General features: G+C 51.3%; 1 protein-coding gene and 1 long non-coding RNA gene across 2 annotated transcripts in view; both read left to right on the top strand.

Annotated features, from left to right (window-relative positions):
* Positions 1–17,591, top strand: part of Kcnq1 (potassium voltage-gated channel subfamily Q member 1) — a 288,888-nt gene that overhangs the window by 116,633 nt on the left and 154,664 nt on the right. The window lies entirely within an intron of this gene.
* LOC125618104 overlaps positions 1,908–17,591 on the top strand; it is a 19,964-nt gene continuing 4,280 nt past the window's right edge. Inside the window, exons 1-2 of the long non-coding RNA XR_007349341.1 lie at positions 1,908–2,324; positions 9,023–9,027. This is a non-coding gene — a long non-coding RNA (uncharacterized LOC125618104). The remainder of the gene's footprint in view (positions 2,325–9,022; positions 9,028–17,591) is intronic.

Below are 17,591 nucleotides of genomic sequence, written 5' to 3'. Positions count from 1 at the left end.
GACCCTCTTAGTCTCAGTGCGGGGGCTCCTGCCTTCGTCTGTATTTCTTCACATGTAAGGGGCTGGCTCTGCAGCCCTCCTGTAGGTCTCTGCCATTCCCTCCTCTCACTTTGGGTCCATGGGTGTCCTTACTGCTGAGGTGAGTTCTTGTGGACGGCATGTCATTGATCCTTACTTCTCTTCCATCCATTAATTGGGAACCGTAGGACTCTACCTTCAAGGTCGTGTTGTAGGTGAAGACATCCTGCCGTCTTGCCGCTTCTCTCTGGTGCTGTGAGGTTCTCGGCCCCTCTGTTCATCATTGGGGTCTGAAGGTCACCACGTTGGGTCTTTCCACTTCTCTCTGTGCATCTGCGTTTCTGGTGGGATTTGCACTTCATGGTGGTGGTGGTCATCTTTCAATCCTAGATGTGGGGCTCCTTGAGTACATCTGAAAGGCCGGTCCTGCTGTTCATGAATTCCTTCCGGTTTTGCTTGTCTTAGAGGGACCTCATTTCTTACTCTTTCTGAGGACAGCCTTGCTGGGCACGGGGTTGCTGGATGGCAATTATTTCATTTCGGGACTTGGCAGAGGTCACTGTGTGCCCTCCGGCCTGCAGGCTTCCATCAGAGGAACGGCTATTAGCCTAATGAGGATGTCCTTAAATATGACTTGCAGCTTTCCTCTGGCAGATTTTAGAATCTCATCTTGTCTTGTGCGTCTGACAGTGTGACTACACATGGCGGGTGAAGATCCTTCCGTGTCTACTTGGGGCCCTGTAAGCCTCCAGGACCTGGCTGTCTTATCATCTTTCCCAAAATCATACAGAACTTGTCTCCACTCTGTGGAGCTGCTGCGTACACGGGTACACGTGTGCCTTTATAATGACTCTCAAGTAGCATGAGTACCCACAGCAGTGTGGCTGGGTCCCGTGGCGCTCCGTTCCTGTCTTCTGAGGAACCTACCTGAATGATTTCCAAGATCAGATAAGTTTCCTGCCATTATTTCATTGAATGTGTTTCATGTCATTGGCTTCTCTTCCCTCAACTTCTGAATATGTGGATATTGAGACCATAAATGCTTTTTTCGTTCTTTCTTCTTCTTTTTCTTTTTTTTTTTTGGGGGGGGGGGTGAGGGGGATTGGTTGGGATATTTCGAAAGACCTGTCTTCAGATATTCTCTCTTCCACTGGACCTAGTCTGTTGTTCACCTATATTTTTATTCCCTTATGAATTTCTTCAAGATTGCTATTTAGTTCTTTCTAAAAATATCTACCTCGGGGCTGGGGATGTGGCTCAAGCGGTAGCGCGCTCGCCTGCCATGCGTGCGGCCCGGGTTCGATCCTCAGCACCACATACAAAGATTTGTGTCTGCCGAGAACTGAAAAATAAATATTAAAAAAAAAATTCTCTCTCTCTCTCTCTTCCTCTTTCTTTAAAAAAAAAATACCTACCTCTTTGCTGAATTTCTCATCGATATCCTACACTGTCTTCCTGATTTCATTTAACCGTTTGTATGCTCTTAGATCTCATTAAGCTTTTAAATAACACTTCCTTATCAGACACTCACACTGACTGGGGCAGGACGTGTTGCTAAGTTGTGCTCTTTTGGTGGCATCATATTATTTTGTGTTTGGCATGTGTGTTTTGTTTTTGGTTTTGATATCAGGGATTGGACCAAGGGATGTGTGACCACTAAGTCACATCCCCAGTCCTTTCTATTTTGAGACAGGGCCTCACTAAGTTGCTTCGGGCTTCACTAAGCCAGCTGAGGCTGGCTTTGAATTTGTGATCCTCCTGCCTCAGCCTCCCAAACCACTGGGCTTACAGGAGTGTGCCACCAAGCCCAGCTTGTTCTGTTTTGTGTTCATGTTTCTGATGCTCTTATATTGTGATTTTTGCATCTTGTGGACTAGGGACCACACTTACTACAGCTTTATAATATAATTTTTAACCAGAAAGTGTGAAGCCTTTAATTTTGTTCATCTTTCTCAAGAATGCTTTAGCAACTCAGGGTCTTTTGTGATTGTATAAAAATCTTAGGATTGTATAAGAATTTTATAGGGATTGTATTGAATCTCTATATACTGCTTTTGGTAGTATGGATTTTTGACAATATCAATTTTTCTTATCCATGAACAAGGCATATTTTCTCATTTTTTTCTAATCTTTATAGAGTTTTTAACAGTATTTCACAGTATCCAGCATGCAGTTATTGTGCCTCCTTAGTCTTACAGCCAGATTCTGGGAAGTCCAGTCTCTCCTTGCCTGTACAGTTGGTGTCACAGCCAGGAAGTCACTGCCAATCCAATGCAAAAAGGTCTTTGCCACGTTTTCTTCTGAGAGTTTTATGGTATCAGTTCTTACATTTAGATCTTTGATCCATTTTGAATGACTTTTAATGTATTTTGGAAGCAGAGGTCTCAACTTCATCCTTATGAACATAGATTTTTCCAATTATTGTCTATTGAAACAAGCAGAGCTGGAGGATCACAACACCCGACTTCATATACTACACAGAGCTGGAGTAACAAGGCCCGCGTGGGTTCTGGACCGACACACAGACCGACAGTCTGTTTTGGAGCAGGTTCTATAAGCAGCTGTTAAATATTTACTATCGTGATAACTTAGGAACCAGCTTTTTTGGGGAAAATGTTCTACAGATTTTAGTTGATTCCATTTGATGACGTATGATATTTTTTAGGACTGAAGAGTCTTTGCTTAGTTTATATCTGGATAACCTGTCTCCTAGTAAGAAAGGTGTGTTGGAATCACCCAGTGTTATTGTATCAGGGTCTATATGAGACTTTGATTTAAACAGTGTGTTTTATGTAGGTTACACCAATGTTTGAGGCATAAATATTTGTGACCATTTTGTCTTCTTGTAGAATTGTTCTCTTGACCAGGGTGGCATGACCTCCTTTGCCTCTCACTAATTCTAGCTTAAAGTCTGCTTTTTTTGAACGATAAAAGGCTACTCCCGCTTGTTTTCAGGCACCAATGGCATGCCATTCCAACGCCAATCCTTCCACCTTAGCCTGTGGTTGTCTCTGCCTATAAGTAAAAATCTCTTGCAAACAACATAGAATTGGGTCTGGTTTGTTGGTTTGTTTCAGCACCAGGTTTTGAACCCAAGAGTGCTTAACCACTGAGCTACATTTATTATGATAATAATAAAATTATCATTTTTTATTTTGAGACAGGGTCTCACTAAGTTACTTAGGACATTGCTAGGTTGCTGAGACTGGTTTTGAACTTGCCCTCTCCTGCCTCCTCAGCCTCCCCCATGCCCTGGGAGTCCACAGTGCACCCCACTGTGCCGGGCTGGGTCGAGTCTTTGAAGCTGTTCCGCCAGCCTGTGTCTTTTGATTGGAGAGTTGAAACCACATGTTGTTATGGGAGATATGTACTAATTCCTGCCATTGTGATTTGTTTCTCACTTGCTGAGCTACTCTTCACATGAGATGTCTGTGTGTGAGCTCTGGGATTCGTTTTCATGTGCGTGTGGTATTTTGTTAAATATTTTCTATAGCGATAGCTAAGGAATCGTGAATTCTTTCCGAATTTGCTTATCTTGGAAGGCTTTGTTTCTTCTTCAGTTCTGAGGATAGCTTTGCTATATATAGCAATCTTGGTTGAAAGCTATTTTCTTGGGACTTAGAACATCATTCCAAGCCCTCCTGGATTTGAGAGTTTGGGTTGAGAAATCATAAGTTATTCTGATTGGCTTAACTCTAAATACGACTTGGTGTTTCACTCTTCTGATTTCTCAGATTCTGTGCTTGTTCTGTATGTTAGGCATTTGGATTATGATTCGTCACACACAGGTTCTTGTTTTCATCTTGTTAATCTGGGATTCTGAAAGCATCCTGTATCTGAGTGTCTATTGCATTCTCACGGTTTAGAAATTTTATCATTATTTCCCTGAAGAGGTCAGTCATACCATTAGTCTGCATCTTATAACATTCTTCTATTTCAGTGATTCTTAAACTTGGTCTCAGTGTGGTAACAGAGTTCATAGGCATTCTGGTCATAGCTACTTCTTCTCTTTAATACTAGCTGAATGTTCAAAGTGGCCGCTTTTGTGTCCTGACTTGCGGTTCTGTCTTTATTGATTGTGTCCTTCATTTCCAAGATGTCTGTCTGGTTCTTTTTCAGTATCTATCTCTACCTCCATATTTAATTTCTCATTCACATCCTGTACTGACCTCCTTCAATTATTCAGTTGTTTTCTGTGTTCTCCTGGAAATAATTGATCATTTTCTAACCATTCTTTTGAATTCTTTACTGGTATTTCAGCCACTTCCATATCTTTGTGGTCAGTTACTGGCCAATCATGAACTGTAGGAAGTATTGTGTTATCTTGCTATTTTGTGTGTTTTTTTTATTCCATGTTGGGTTTTATGTCTCTGTTGGGACAGATTTCTCTCCTGCTCTTATTTCTGGTCCCTCAGAGCAGTGGTATCCACGACCTTCTGTTAATTGTGCTTTTGCTGTAGGAGTAAATGTCCAGGGAGGGACCTGAGGCCCCCGGCCAGTCCGCACTGTTCATTGTTAAGACAGGAAGGGAACTGATTTTTGTGGGCTGGCTTTCTATCCTGACTCTTTGCCTGATTCGTTTACCCTCACAGACTTTGGGAGGAATCTGTCACACCTGTGGTGGCTGTCCCTCCTTTCAGTCTGTGGCCTCTCTGTCTAGGGTCTGGTGGGATGTCCAGCCCTCTGCTGAACAGAGGGGACTGAAGGCGGCTGTCACCCTGCCTGATGTCAGAGGAAAGCCTGTGGTGCCCGCCGTTGTGGGTGATGTTCACGGTGTTTTTCCACTGTGGCTTTTATTATTTAGGTATTTCCTTCTACTCTTTTCTAGGAGTTTTATGATTTTGTGGTTTCCACTTAGGCCTGTGATAATTGTGACTTAGTTTTTGTGAGAGTTATAAAGTCTGTCTAGACTGACAGCTTTTTCCACATGGATGTTTAATTGGTTTTGTTTTTTTAACTACCGTTTGTTGAAAAGACCACTTTTCTGTGTTGTCTTGCTCTTGTTTATTACAGATGAGCTGAGTGACTGATGTGGCTCAAGACTCTGTTCTGTCCAGTCATCCACCTGTCCATCCTTTTACTAATCCTACTCTCTCTTGGTTGCTGAAGCTTCACATAGACCATGACGACGGGGGTTGCCAATCTCCTTTCCCACTCATTCTGGACTGTGTGGCTTACTCTGTGTCTCTGTTTCTGCACGTAAACTTCAGTCAGTTTGTCAATACAGGCAAAGTAACTTGCTGGAGTCTTGTTTAGGGTTGACTGAATGTATGTATCAGTCGGGATAACACGTTACAGCCCTGAGTTCACCGATTCATAGGTATGTGCTGATTCTCAATCAGTGTGGTCACCTGACTTCATGGATTGTATAGTTCTGCTAATACAGACCTACCTGTTTTTATACCTAAATGTTTTCATTTGGGGATGCTCATATAAATGACATAAACATGAGGAGCAGGGAGAGAGCCGCCTTCAGTCCCCTCTGTTCAGCAGAGGGCTGGACATCCCACCAGACCCTAGACAGAGAGGCCACAGGCTGAAAGGAGGGACAGCCATCATAGATGTGCTCCTTGATCTTTCCACTTTAAATTCCACTTCTTGGTTTTGGTCTATAGGAAAACAACTGAACCCTACATATTAACTGTGTACGCTGCAACCTTGCTACAGTTGTCTCCCACTTCCAGGATATTATTTTATAGATTCTTTTGTTTTTTTTACATAATCATGTCACTTCCAAACAGAGTTTTATATCCTTCCTCCCAATATCTACACTCTTTCCTTGCTTTTGTGCTGCGGTATTTAGGACTTCAAGTAAGCTGCTGAAAAGCGTCATGGGTGGGGACTAGCCTGGCTTTGTCCTGATACAGTGGGGAACACCCAGCTTGTCGCCACTCATTATTATGTTAGCTATATATTTTTGTAGATATAATTTATCAAGTTCATAAATTTTCCTTCTATTTGTAGTTTGAGTTTTTATCATAAGCGGGTGATGGAGTTTTTTCATATCTGTTTTCTACATCGAGTGACATAATCGAGTGATTTTTTTACCCACTGATATGATAGATGACAAGACCTGAATAGCTACTGCTCCATGAGCCCTGTGCACTGATATAGATCCAACCTGCTCAGAGTTTGTAATTCTTTTTATACTTTAATATGTTTGAAGTTGATATTTTGTTGAAGAGGTTTCTGGCATCTACGTTTATAAGTTGATCTTTGTTTTCTTTAATATAGCTGTCAGGTTTTGGAATTGGGTTGAGGAGTTAGGAAGCACTGCCTCTGCTTCTGCATTCTGAAAGAGACTACTGAGAACTGGTACAATTTCTTCTTTAAACGTTTTACAGTAAAACTATCTGGGAATGGTGCTTTGTTTGTTTTGAGATGTTTATTAATCGATTAAACTTCTTTAATAGGTGTAGGCCCATTCAGATTGTGAACTTCCTGTGAGACTTCTGGCGACTGTATCTTTCAAGAAATTGATCCATGTCATCCAAGTTACCAAACTAGTGGGGAATCCACAGTGACAACCTCTCTTTTCTTTCTGATATAATGACTCATGTCATCCTTTCCTTATTTTAGTTAACCTGGTCAGAGGACCTAACAGTTTGTCTGCTAAAACATCACGTCTTGCTTCACTGAGTTCTCTGTGGATCTCCTGCTTTTGTATTGATCTCTGCCCTGATTTTTATTTCTTCTGGTTGCTTTGGCATTAGTTTGCTCTCCTCCTTCTAGTTCCCTAAACTGGGAGCATACATAATTGACTTTATATTTCTGTCTTCCTTATGTCTATGCTGATCTGTTTTTACTGAACCACATCTATTTTACATTATGATATTTTGTTAACATTTTTCTTTATGGGATTGGGGGTGTAGGTAAGTGATAGGCCACTTTGCATGTTTGAATTTATATCTGCAATTATAACTATGGTCTGTTCCTTGAAGACCCAGCTGGTCTTGGTTGTTTTAATCCCCTCTGACCGTCGGTCTGGACCGCTGGGCTCATCGTGGTCCCTGACCTTGGTGGAGCATGGCTCCATGTTTGTGGCTGTTTTTTCTGTTGGTCGGGGCTTGGTTCCTGTTTTTTCTTCCATTTTTTATGCCTTTAGTTGTCTTTAAAACAAAATCCCATTTATCTGCTATTTTAAAACTTCTAGTACAAAAAGGCCTATGTTTTTCTTGTTCACTGTTGTCCTGGGGTTTTGTCGTTTAAACAGAAAAAGATCTTCTCTGCCATCGTGATCCGCGCTTTATCCAGCTCTCCTTGGTGTGGAACTCGCTCTCGTACCTGCTGTGGATTCCTGGAGCCCGCTGCCCCGGGGTCCGACCTCTGCTCCTGTGAACCTGCAGGGCATCTTGCTGTCCCATCTCTCGGGCTGCATTCCAGGGTTCCGGGAGCCTGTCCTGAACTGCCTGTCCTCGGCAGGTTCCTCCTGGGGCCGCCCTAGGTGGTTCGCCGTCCACCTTAACCTTCACCTCACATACCACAGGCCTCTCCTGCGCACCAGGCTTCAACCTGTCTTCTTTCTGGCACCCTGGAGGTGAGTTCAGAGGCGAGCACCGTCAGGAGACTCCGTCTATCAGCCTGCCATCTCCTCCTCGGGCCTGCGTTCTTTCTCTTCGTATCACCCTCTTTTTCAGTGCGCCCCCCACCTAAGAGTCCTCCATGTCCTCAGGGAACAAGATGTTCAAACCAGAATTTTCACCATCAGGAGACCATCTTTTAATTGGGGGTGATGGCAGAGGTTTTTGCATTTTAACCTTCATTCTTTTTTGGGGATTATCAATGAACGCTCAGACTCGCCTTTCCTGAATATTTCTTCCTCAAAACACAATCTGAATGTGTCTCCTGATCTCACTGCCTTCCTGCCACTGCGCCGGTGGCCAGTTACAGAGCCGTCCAGCAAGGCCTCCTCTTCCCCAGAGGCACTGCTGAGGGCACCCAGGGTCTCCTCTCAGCAGAACTCGCATCACACTGGGGAGCCTGGCTTTCCTCTCCCTTCTGGGGTACTTCTGGACGCTGGATGTCAGGCTCGGGTCCTTTGTCCCCAAGCTGGGGGACTGTTTCTGCCGCTGAGTCTGGTTCACATCAGTGGATTTGCACTCGCTTTTGACCTCAGATCATCTGGCTTCTAACCAACTGGACCTGATCTCTGGCTGTTTATCAGGAGGAGGGAGACTCTGGGAACCGTGCCTTCCTTTACCACGTTCACTTCACTCAAGGTCTCGTCATCGCTCACGGCTCAGGGACACTGCTCTCCCAGCACAGAGATCCTTGCTCACCCTCCTCTGTGATGCCATCTTTGCCCTCAGGACGTGACAGAGCACACCCTTGTGTCCAGCAGCAGACTGTGCTGGGCCTCTCCCGGCCAGGCCTTCACGCGGGCTGACGCCTTAGGCCTTTCCTGGGTCCCCCCAGGTCTGTGCTGCAGGAGACCCAGTGCCCCTTCCTGTTCTCACTGCCTGTCTCCCAGCACGGCTTCTGTGGGGTATGTCTCTACAGAGTGTCATAGAAGGGTCTTATCGTGTGGCCCCTCTTACCATGTGGGCAAAGGAAGGCAAAACCCAGGTCCCCCCTTCCCCCACGGTGTCCCCCTCTGGAATGTTCTCAGTTCTGTCAACACCAGCGGCAGGGACGCTGGTTTTACTAGCTGGGTCACAGTGGTCAGGCTCTACGTGGACGTCTTGTTCCCCACATACTTCAGCCTGCTCAGAACCATCTCAGTCAATGTTCTCTTTCCAAAGCCAGCCTAGTCCAGAACTGTGCTGTGTGACAGGACGTCAGAAATGCAGGCCTCCGGCTAGGTCCCACGGGCAGTGCAGTGTCGTCAGAAAGGCTGGACACTAGGGACAAGAAGGAAGGAAAACTGACTTCTTTTCCTGAATCTACCCCAGGAACAGGGAGGATCATAGATGGGACTATGGTACCGGGAATCCCGAGGAACGCGGGCCGGGACCTGCACTCCCGCGTCTGCATTACTGACCAGAAAACACTGTGTTCCCGAGAGTCGGAGTGCTAAGCCACCGTCCTGGGACAGGGGCCCCTGTGGCCTTCTGTGGTTTTCACTGGGCACTTCACATATGCCTCCTCCTTCCTTCCTTAGGTCTAAGTTGTACTTACATTTTTAACTCTCTGAAGTTGTTCCCTAGGTTTTCTAGTCTCCATTTTCAAACATTCCAGGTCCACTTTCAAACACGCATGCCGATCCGCGGGTGACGAGAGCTACAGTGACCCCGTCCCTCCCTCTTGTCCCTTTCATCCCTGCTGCTGTTCCTTTCTCTTGGGTAAATATACATCAACAAACTCAAAAGTCCTACAGATACATCGCAGCCAGACCCACTGTTGCTGGGATTATTCAACAAAATCTTACATGTTAGGTCAATTAAGAACAAATAAAAAACCAGCAACCGAGCCACACACACACACACACACACACACACACACACGAGGAAAAAAGGATCTGGCATTCACTGTCCCTACTTCATACCCCCCACCCTTTTTTTTTTTTTTAAGTATATCTGAGTTTCTGACCCATATCACTTTCTGTCTGAAGAACTTCTAACGTGTCTTGCAAGAGGGACCCACTGGCCACGCGTCCCCCCCCCCCCCCCCCCCCNCCCCCCCCCGTCTGTCTGAGAAGGTGCGCCTGCCTTCTTCTGAAGGGCGTGTCAGCGGTGCAGAGGGTTAGACAGGGGTTTTGTGTTTCCACCCCACTAATTTGGCTTACAAGTTTCTGGAAGTCAGAGGCAGTTATCTGTGCTCTTTATAGATAAGGGCTCCCTCCCTCCACCTCTCGCAGGACTTGGTCTGTGTCTGAGATTTCCTGTGTCTGACAAGACGGGCCTGGGTGTCGGTTCTTGACATCTGACCTGCCTGGTGTCCTCCGCCCTCCTGGGCCTGCGGTTTGTCGGTTTGTCGTGTGACATGGATTCTCGGCTGCTGTCCTTCCCCACCGTTTCTCCTGTCCTCCTCTCCCCTCCTCTTTCTGGTATTCCCATTAGGCACGTCACACCTTGGGCTGTTCCAGGGCTCTGGGCTACTGGGCCGTTCCCCGCCCCCACCCCCCCATTGTCCGGTGGCTCCTCCTAAGCCTTTGTTCTCCTCGGCTGAGTCTTTCCTCAGCTGTGTGCAGCTAGTCCTGAGCCTGCGAGGCGCACTTCATGAGTTCCTGTTTTGACCCCCAGCGTTTTCTTTCCTCCTGGGGCCCCCAGCCCTGCGTCCCCTGGCCGCGTGTTCTGGGATGCCGCCTTCTTTATCCGTGAGAGTCATGAGCACATTAACCAGAGTCGTTTTAATTCCCAGACTGATTGTCCTAACGTGTCTGATGCTTGCTGTATGTTTTGCCTTTTAATGTGCCTGTGGTTATTAATGGGTGGACAGGACGTACTGGGTAAAAAGAGCTGCTGCTAAGAGGCCTTCAGGACACAGTGACAAGGGGTGGGTGACAGGAAGCACTCTAGTCCTAGGTGTGGGCTCCTGCGTGAACTCCCCGGTGTCCCTCCAGCTCTCTCCCCCTCCAGGGTGGCACCGGATGGCTAGCCTGAGCTGCACTTGGGGTCCTCCTTCTCCACACGGAAGCTGCCTTGGCCCGAGGTGGATGCTACACTGGCCACACGCTGGGGTGCTGTGAGTCTCCAGCAGGCTGGGCTCTGGGTAACTAATCTTCCCCGAAGGTGGACCTCTTTAGAAGTGAGCACGACACTGATTTCACGATGGCTCCTTTCCTCTTCCCCGCTGGAAGCTACAAGGGAATTTTTCTCCCATGTTTACTGTAAGGACCTGGTCAAGATCCTAGAGGTAATAACTCACGAAAGCTGGGATTCCCCACACCCCTCCCCACCAAAATATCCTGGGTCCCCCCGGAGTTTTAAACCCTCAGACTTGTCCACACCTCCCTCCAGCAATCCAGCTGCAGCCCGGGCTCTGCTGCCTCAGCAAGGAGCCCGCAGGACTCTGTTCCAAACCCAGGATTCTCTGTATCCACCGTCTCCCCTCCCCCGCCTGCCGCCGGGTCTGGGGATCAATGGTTTTCCCTGTGACTTCACTTGTTAGAGATCTAAAAAGAGTTGACATTTTCTTTTAAAGATTGATGTGATTTTTTATTTTTATGTGGTGCTGAGGATCGAACCCAGTGCCTCGCACATGCTAGGTGAGCGCTCTACCGCTAAGCCACAGCCTCAGCCCCAAAGAGTTGACGTTTGACGGGAGCAACGTAGAACACCCTGAATCCACAGCAATCTCGTCTGAACTTGCGCCATCACAGGCTCAGCACATCCACATCCCACGCAGCTCTGATCCCCTTGGGTGTTTCTGGCCTCACGTGCATCTTTACGCAGAACGTCCAATCCCTAGACCTGATCGTTGTTCTCGTCACATCTTTCACGTGACTCGGGGAACAGAGGAGCTGTGAACTGAAAATACAATCGTGCAGTCTTCCACTTCTACCTCTGGAGTCACCCCCTCTGGAGCTGGGTAATCTGTGTGTGGTTTCAGGTTACTTTCTAGAGCCTTCTCATTCCAGCCTGAAGGACTCCTCAGGACTTCTGTAGAGCAAGTCTACTACAATGACTTCCCGGAGCTTCCCTTCATTTGGAAAGGTCTAGATTTTAAGTTTCTCCTTCACGTAGGAAGGATACTTTGCTAGGTATAAAATTCTTGGTTGACCCATGATTTTCTTCTCTCCGTCCTTAAAAACAATGTGGTCCTGCCTGCTCCGGGCCTCTGTGCCTGCTGGTGAGACCCAGACTTCACTCTCGCTGAGAGTCCCCGCAGGACGGCCGCGTCTCTGCCACTCGCCCGGCTCGGCCGCCCCTCCCAACCCCCTCCGTGTCTTTGCCAAGAGCTCTCCTGGGTGCTTCGTGGAGGCGGCCTCTGTGCCTGCGCACCTGGGTTCACGACTCCCATCGACTCTGGGCCGCGGCAGCCACTGTCCCTTCCTTCTCACCCCTCGGATCCCAGGTCCCCGGCCTCTGCTGGGCTCAGGCCGGCTCGTCCCGCCCCCTCCCAGGGCCAGGTCCGGCTTCACCCTTTCTCCTGGGTCTCATCTTGCTGACGCTCCCTGTTCTCCTGGTCTCCCTCTAGTTTCTTCAGGCTCTGGCCATATTTTAGGTGGTTTATCTCGAGTCTTTGTCGAGTTTAAAGTTCAATGTCTGTTTCCTCAGGGACGGTTTCCTCTCCCCCCCCAAAAAAGTCTTTGTGATTGTCTCTCTGCATTCTCCGTGATTCTGTTTGAGACTGGACATTCCAACTGTTGTCTGTGGTACCTCTGGACACTCGATCCTTTCCTACCTCAGAACCAGCTTTGCGGTCTGTCTAGCGACTCCTGGACTGTCTTTGGGAAGTCTGTGTTCTTATAATGACGACAGAGACTTTCTCTAGTGCCAGGATCAGAGACAGGAGGGAGAAGGGACACCGGGTTCTCCTGCTCCCACAGCTGACTGTGCGGGGCTCCTTCACAAGGAGCTGCCCCAGCCTGTCCTAGCTTTCACTTCGGGTGACGGTGGGCAGAGCGGCGGCCGCGGTCGGCTTCCTCTGCGGGCGTCCATCCTGGGCAGCAGTGGCTTTACATGGGCACTTAGGATGGCCCCCTCTCTCTGACAAGCTCTGAGACTGTGCTCCCAGGCTGCTGGGGGTCTGCTGGGGGTCTCGAGTGCCGATCTTTCCCCAGGTGGCTGTGCCGGCCGACTCTGTCACCTCCGTTCCCAAGTTACCTCCAGTGTTTTCAGCCCTGAACGTGTCCCCTTGTCAGGCAGCCCCCGAAACAACAGAGTTCTTTAAAGCAAGATCCGCTCTGCTCCGCTGGAAGTGGGGACTGGGACCACGTCAGAACACGGGCTGCCGGCTTCAGGGGCGCTGCGAGGCCGGGCAAGGACGACGCCACCGTGCTCTCTACCATTTTTAAGTTGCTCTCTCTGCTCTTGGCCCGATGTTCACTCGGGTGCCGCAAACCGCTGCCGGCTTTCGAGGGTGCTGCCGGGGGGTGGTCTCTGTGAAGGAGGCGTCTGCTGTTCTTACGAGGATCCTCTCACCATCCTCGTCATTCCCCAGGGCGCTGCAGCCTCCTCTGACTTCCCCAGTCCTGCTAGGGAAGGGGCCAGAGGGCTGCTGGGACCGGCTCGTCTCTCCTCTCGGGTCCCGTCTCCCAGTACTGCTGAGGCCTGGGCCGGGAGTTCCACGTCACTTGTGTGGGTTCTGTGCTCTCCCAGGGGGACAGTGGAGCAGCACGCTCTGGCTTCCCACCTGCTCAGCCTTCTCCTCGGTCTCCTGTCAACGCCCAGCAGGTCCTGTCAGCCAGGAGGTGCCCACTCCCAGCCTCTCCAGCCCCCTCCCCGTGGACGCCCCTCTCTGCCCCTGGGCGGTGGCCCTTGGCTCTTTGCTCACCTCCCAGTCCCCGCACGTGTCCTTGGGTGCCTCAGCACGTGGTGCCTGGGGACTTCTGGCAGTATCTTGCTGCTTCCTCCTGAATGCTCCGGAACCCCCCCGCCCCCCCGACTCACTGTCCTGAGTCGGTTTGGGGAGCACAGAGCCTCATCAGGAATGCGCGTGCCAGCCACTCCCTGAGAAAGAGCGCCACAGTGGGCAGCTGGGGACCCACACAGAGCACTCCTGAGTTCTACCAGTGACAGAAGGGCTGGGCACTTATTGCCACTGAAGGCTGCACAAGGTGGGGGTTCACTTTCCACCCTTTGTGGCCTGGTTTGCATTGGGAAGCCTTCGCTGTGCAGAGGATGTGAAGGCTGAGGGTAGCAGTGCCTGAGGACACATGCCACCAGTGTTCTAGAGCCCGGGATCATGTGTCTTCCCCCGTGTCCTCAGTGCACACCTGGGCCCGAGCCTCTGGGGCTTACCCAGCAGCGGCCCCAGTCGGGTCTGTTTCCACAGCCATGTGCCCTCTGCCCAGGGGGACAGGCTGTGTCCTGGGTGAGCCTCATTCTGATTTCTTGGTGTTTTCTGATCACTGGGAGTTCCTCGAGGATTGACCAGTTTGATTCTGGGCCTACTGGTCCCAGGAGCACTGAGACCAGGAACATAGGGTCACACCATTCCAAGAACTAGTGCTCATGCTGAGGGGGTCCTGGCGGAGAGGCCCCCCTCCTGCACATGTTCCTGTTCAGACAGCAGGGCTGGGGAGCCAAGCTGAGCTGATTGCTTTTGACATCAGTTGTTAACATAATTTTGACGTTAAGCCTCCCCCCAGCTCTGGGGTGACTCTGACTCTGTCCAGGCTCTGGCTCGAGGAGCCATGGGGAGCCTCTCGGCCCCAGAGCTGGCCTGGCTGGAGGCAGCCTGGGAAGGGACCTGTGTTTCTCAAGCCCGCGCCCTCGGGGCCTGGGGGTGGGGCCCAGCAGATGTCTGGGTTTGGTAGCCAGGGCCTGGAGCCGGATGCGAGATGAGGCCTGCAACTCATTTCCCCGTTAAACATTCTGAGAACATCTGCACCGCCTTCCAAGGCTTCTCCCGCACTAATTGCCTTGATTATTGTGTGAAGTTAAGAACTGGCACATTTCCGCGATGCTGGATGAAGGTGAAAAGATCGCTCTTAATTAGATTAAAAACATTTTTTTCTTCCTGTGTAATTTTGCCTTAAAAATCAAGGCCACTTTTTTGTTTTCTTCATCCAAAGACCTCCAGAAACTTTCCTCCCCACCTCTCCAGAGGTTTCTGGGGAATGTCCTGTGAGCTCAGCTCTTGGAGAAGATAGTGCTCAGCCCAGATTCCATTGTCTATTAAAGTTTCCTGGGGCTGCCTTGCTGCCCGGAGCCTTCCCTGAAACGTGTCTTGGGAGACCTGGACAGTGACTTCCTGCAGCACGGACACGCGGGCGGTGGATTCAGTGGTGTGGGCGGCCGGGTCCTCGTGCCATTTCCTGGGCTCACGCAGGGCTGACTGTCCTCCTCAGCACCCCCACTCTTCAGAGCCCACCGTGGGCTCAAAGAGCCATTTCCATTCACTCTGAGGTCTGTGTGTGCGAGGCTGGTGCCCCAATTGCGAGGGGTCACTTGGGGGAGCAGGGTCCCCAGTAACGAAACTCGGGGGTTGAACAAAGCCCAGTGTGCTTCCTGGGATTTCCCAGGTCGTCCTGGACCCCGTCGGCTCAGAAGGGGCAGAGGGGTGGCTGAGCACTACGGCACCACCTGTCGGCCTCTGCCTGGGAGCCCCTTCCCCAGGGCCCTCTGGCTCCCGGGTGCTGGGACGGGCCTCGGCCTACTCCTTTCCCACCAGCCTTTCCTTCGCCACCTGGGCCTCCGAGGCCCGGCAGGGGCTGTCCAGAGACATTCAGCTCTTCTGTAACCTTGACTCACGCTTCAACCCCAAGTCGGTCCCACGCACTTGGTAACAAATGACAGAACCCCAACTCAAAACTAGCTTGAGGACCAAAGGGACAGGTTTGGGCTCACACATCTGGGCCCAGCTGCTCCACACAGCGGGACCCCGGGGACCGATGACCTTGCCCTCTTCCCATTCCACCCTGTCCCCACTGTTTTTTCTCTTGCCCTTGCGTACCCTTCTCCGTCTACTGGCCCCAAGACGCAGCTGGTCCTCGCGCAGCTACCTCCAAGGGGGGCCAGTGGACACCAGCTTGATTCGGCAAGCACAGCACAGAGGCCATCTCCTCCCCGACACGTCCAGCCAGAACCTGAGCCAGGTTTCCACTGCCCCAGCCAGGGTACGGACCACCTCGATGTGCAGCTGGGCCTCTGCCGGCCCAGGCTTGGTCACCCAGCCCACCTTGGCGATGGCCAGGGGGCAGAACCCTGCCCACTAGGAGCGGGAGAGGAGGAGCCCCAGGGAAGATTCGAGAAGCTGTTTCCAGAAGCCAGGGCTTCCTGCTGGGCAGGCAAAAACAACAGGTGTCCACTTCAGCAAGGTATTTCCCAGGCGGAACCGGCGGCCAGCTGTGGACATACATCTCACCCACCCTCACCCGCTCCTGGCAGCTGCTGTGGGAATGGCCTTTCCACTCTCTGTCCACATCCCTCACTGCTCGCCTCTGAGTGGAGGCACAGGTGGTGGCGGGGCTGCCCTGGCTCAGGGTCTGAGTCGGGCACGGGCAGCTGGCACAGGCTGTGGGGCTGCGGCTCAGCGACGTCATGCAGGGCCTGGCTGCAGCTGTCCGGATGCCCTAGGGAGGGCTTGTCCCTCACGGTGCAGGATCTACAGGGCTTTGGGAATCAACCAAGAAGGGGAGCTTTCTCGAGGGGGCCAGGGAAGGGGCCTCTTTTGGGGAGGACGGAGGCAGCTTGTTTATCCCCGTGGGGTGAGCTGGCTCAGGGAACTGGCCTGTGCCAGGCACTGGAGGGACGTGGAAGAGGCGCCAGGCCAGGTTCCTGTGCCAAGGGCCAGGCACACATAAGCCCCACAGCCATGCAGGGGAGGGGGCAATCTCCGGAGCCCTGGAAAGCCTGTGGGGGAAGAGGGCTTGGGTTACACCTGAGAGATTACGCAGGATTTCAATCATTCAGGAGGAGGAGGGCAGGGGGTGAGCAGCTGGGTGAAGTTACTGGGAAGGGCCCAGCAAGAGACCAGCAAGCCCCCACAGCGGGCAGCAGGGCCTTAGGGCACGTCAGCCTTCTGCTGGCCTCTTCCGAGCAGGGTGGGGCTGGGAGCACAACGTGGAAGAAGTGAGGCCAGATGCTGCTGGGATCAGACCTCGGAGAGCTTCATGGCCGAGAGTCCTGTGAGCGAGCCACGTGGGCAGCGTGAGGCAGGAGGAAGAAAGATGCTCTAGTGTGTTCTGCCGTGCCTGTGAGCAGGCTCGGACGGGAAGATTCCACCCCTAGGTGTCCTGACTTGTGAAATGTCCTCGCTGCAGGATGGAGGGAGGGAGGGTGCGCGGAGTCCCTGCCCAAAGACCATGCGGCTGGCGCTGTGACATTTCCTTCCAGTCTTTTTTCTGTGCTCATATTTTCTCTCAATAAAATGCAGGTCACCCCACTAAGCAGGCCCACTAGCTGAGGGGAGAGTGCTGAGCCTGGTTCCGGTTCTCCTGAGAGGGTGAGGCTTGGCAGCTGGCAGGCCCAGCTGGGCCACGCCTGGGCTGCACCGCCATCCCAGACCTCCCATTTTCCTAGAAAACAAAATTGTTTTGTTCTGCCCTGAAAACTTAGGCCCAGATTCTGGCCTCGACAAGGCGCAGGCAGCCAAGGAATGAAAGCATCAAAACTGGGACTGTCTTAGGAAAGTGTGACTTCACTGTCACCGGGAGCGGTGCTCTTCCCAGAGCCAGGCACTCTGGCTGGTCCTGCAGGGAGCACCTGGCATGCTCCGGTGCCCCTGCGGGTCTGGGTGTCCAGATGTGCTGCCCGGCCACATTCACACGACTCGGCTGTCTCTGTGAGAGGCTGGCCGTGGGCTCCCCTGAGGTGGGGTGACCAGCGGGGCCTCTTGGGCACAGCGCTGCACCCGAGCCCTTGCCCCAGGTGGCAGCACTGGTGGGGGGCAAGCTCCTGCCCAGAGTCTGCTCTGGCTGTGGGGGCAGGTGGCGGTCTGGACACTGCTCCCCATGAAGGAGGTACACACCCCACCGACCACACACACACACACACACACACACACACACACACACACACATACAC

This window comes from Marmota marmota, unplaced genomic scaffold (genome assembly GCF_001458135.2).
Source record: "Marmota marmota marmota unplaced genomic scaffold, marMar, whole genome shotgun sequence".
Classification (NCBI taxonomy): domain Eukaryota; kingdom Metazoa; phylum Chordata; class Mammalia; order Rodentia; family Sciuridae; genus Marmota; species Marmota marmota.
This window is presented reverse-complemented; position numbering and strand designations above follow the sequence as displayed.